The sequence below is a fragment of the Apis dorsata genome, unplaced genomic scaffold, assembly GCF_000469605.1.
Source record: "Apis dorsata unplaced genomic scaffold, Apis dorsata 1.3 scaffold_196, whole genome shotgun sequence".
Lineage (NCBI taxonomy): Eukaryota > Metazoa > Arthropoda > Insecta > Hymenoptera > Apidae > Apis > Apis dorsata.
Window position 1 is genome coordinate 633,663 of NW_006263480.1, and position 3,206 is coordinate 636,868.

General features: G+C 36.5%; 1 protein-coding gene across 1 annotated transcript in view; it reads left to right on the forward strand.

Annotated features, from left to right (window-relative positions):
• Nucleotides 1–401, forward strand: part of LOC102677007 (voltage-dependent calcium channel type A subunit alpha-1) — a 123,349-nt gene extending 122,948 nt beyond the window's left edge. Inside the window, exon 40 of the mRNA XM_031509983.1 lies at nt 1–401. The gene's annotated coding sequence lies outside the window, so the exon portion shown is untranslated.
• The last annotated feature ends 2,805 nt before the right edge of the window (nt 402–3,206 follow it).

The window sequence follows — 3,206 nt, forward strand, 5'->3', positions numbered from 1 at the left end:
CGGTGACGTGGACGCCCCCAGGCGTCTTAGGGTTTGCGCGTGAATTCTTCCACATTGGGAGGCGCATCGATTATTAAACCGTGAAAACGCAAGTGCTACTCGACCGGCTTGGTGGACTCGAGAGAACTACGAATCTGAAAATGAGATGATTGTCTGTGATGGCGCAAGTGAGGGACGGGACAGGTGTTGCGCGACAAGGAAGAAACTTATCCACGAAGATAGAATGATAGGAAGGCGGGAACACCTGTGCACATCTCGAAGAAGAAGGGAAGAGCGCGTTTAGTTTCTCGAAATTTCGGGGAGAAACAAAGGACAGGCAAAGGATTCACAAAGAGATATTTCGCGACTGAAACGAAAGCAAACATCGGATGATCGTTACAGGGGCAACAAAGCAACATACGTATATGTATATATATATATAATATTATATGTATATACACATATACATATACATATATATATAAATATATATAAAAAAGAAAGGAGCAGTCGTCACGGTGGTCACCATCGAAACCAGACTTACTGTGCGTGCCACGACGTAAACAGGACGATCGTCGATTTAAACTGCGCAAAACAAAGAGCGAAACAAAGAGAGGGGAGAAAAAAGAAAAGAAAAGAAAAGAGAAAGAAAAAGAGGAAACGAGAATAAACACATCGCGAAAATATATAAACGACTCGCGAAAATATAAAGTCCAAAAAGTGTCGTCGAATTGTACATACTTCGGAACTTTCCGGAAACAAATTTTCTTTCGTCTCTTGAACTTCGAAGCTTTCTTTCGCTGTGCTTTTTAATCGATCGGACCGAGCCGAGGAGGAGGAGGATCCACCATTTTTATACGATGAATTAATTAAAAAACGGGGGGAAAAACTCTCTCGAACGGATCCCTCTCCGCGCGAATCTATCACAATTTTTTCACAGCTCGATATCTACGAACGGTTTGGGCTTAACTCGGCAGCTTCAAAAGCCCTCTCTGCTCTGAAGCAGGCACCGGTCCTCTGGGAGGACGCCCGTCTTATGGCGTCGCGTATAACCGCCATCCCAAGTTTTGCCAACGAAACGTCATCCCCTTTCGATTGGGACGATCCTCTCGATTTCTCCGTGCAAGGATGCGCCAATTCGAACTCTCGAAAAAAACATCGAGGAAGGTTATCTCGTCGCAGTCAGAGAGAAAATTGAACTGGAAAAAAATATATATATATAATTATACGAATTTTCTCTGACGAGTAAAGCGTTTCGTGCGAAATTTGGACAAATGATGTGTAATAATAATAATAATAATAATAATAATAATAATAATAATAATGATAATATTAATAATAATAATACTAATAATAATATTATAATATTATAATAATAATAATAATAAATATAATAATAATAATAATAATAATAATAATAACAACATTGTCAGTAAGGGGGGGAGAAAAAAAGGCACCGTTTCGATACGTTCGATACGATACCACAATGATTCTTTTATTCGTCACTGTTCGCACGGAGTTTTCGTCCGATCTCGCTCAGAAAATAATATATATATGTGTTTGTGTATACATATATATGTGTATATATATATACTTATATATATATATATATATATATATCGTTGCAATAGCATTCGATTTAACCGAACGAGTAGAGGGTCTCTCGATCGAACTTATCGAAATTTCTTCAAGCTCCGTTTTTTCTACTCTGTGTAAACGAAATCGAATTGCGAGGAAATTGCGACAAGAATTGCGGCTACGTAACGAAAAAAAAAAAAAAAAAAAATAATCCTCTATGATGATTTTGGTAGTCGCGGTTTTTGCGCCGGTGCGCAAAAACTTTTTCTCTCTCTTTAGAGTTTTCTTTTGCGGGGAAAAAAAAAGAAAAAGAAAAAGTAAAAGAAAAATCTTCACGACCAGCCGACAAGCCGTTAGAGAAAAAGAAAAAGAAAAAAAAATGAAAAACGAACACGTTCACCCTGTTAAAAAAAGAAAAAAAAAGAAAAAAAAATGTATCGAACAATGAGGGAGAAAAATACCGTATTATTAAATTATTTAAAATAATCGGTCGTCTCCGCGGATAGAGAGGGGTAACTAATTAAAATGATATATAAAAAAAGAAAAAGAAAAAAAAAGATACTCGAAGATAAACGTGCTAAACGATACATCGAACTAAATACGTAGGAATTTTTACTAAATCGTCAAGATCATTTCGATTCTCTTCTATTACCGTAAGAAAAGTATTCGCGACTCTACACTTGCTGCTTCGTCGCGATCCATCGATCCCTCCGTTGAAAAAAAAACGCTTAAAATAACGGAGAAAACACACGTGTGCACATTGCATCGACATCCAGCGAACGACTTTGCCCGCGAGAAAGAAAAAAAAAAAAAAAAAAGGGAAGGGTTTCGACCAACGTCGAATTCGAACAATAGCGGTGTCGTTGTTCCGTATTCTCGTAGCTCGTGCCAATAAGCGAAAACGAAGGAAGAACGAAGAATGACAGAAATGTATCACGATCGATCGTTGAAAGATAGAAAAAGAAAAAGAGAGAGAGAGAGAGAGAGAGAAAAAAAAATGAGAATGAAAATGAGAACAAAGAGAAAACGAAGAAATAACAATGGAGAAAGAATTTGTTCGAAAAGGAAATGAGCACGTGTAAATTATCGCATAATTTTGACTTGGAAAGAAAAGAAAAAGAAACAAATCACTTTACCATCACTGCTACTACTGATCACCACCTACGTGAGAGAAAAACTATTCACACTATTATTATTACTGCTACTACTGTAACTACTACGGCTACTACTGTTACTTACTAATACTATCACTATTATCGCTATTACTATTACTGTTACAATTTACTACCGCCATCGATGCTACTATACTACTATTATTACTATTTACTACTGCAATTACTATTACCATTGTTACTAAATACTATTGACATCACTAAAAAACACCGCCACCTCTTTTGTCGCTGCTACTATTGCTATCGCTACTACAACTATCACTATCACTATTACTACTACTATCACCACTACTTACTATCACTACTACTATTACTATTACTACTACTGTTACTACTACTACTACTACTACTACTACTATTGCTGCTATTACTATTATTACCGCTACTGCTACTACTACTACTATTACTTACTGTTACTACTACTACTACTACTATTACTACTATTACTACTACTACTATTACTACTACTACTACTAC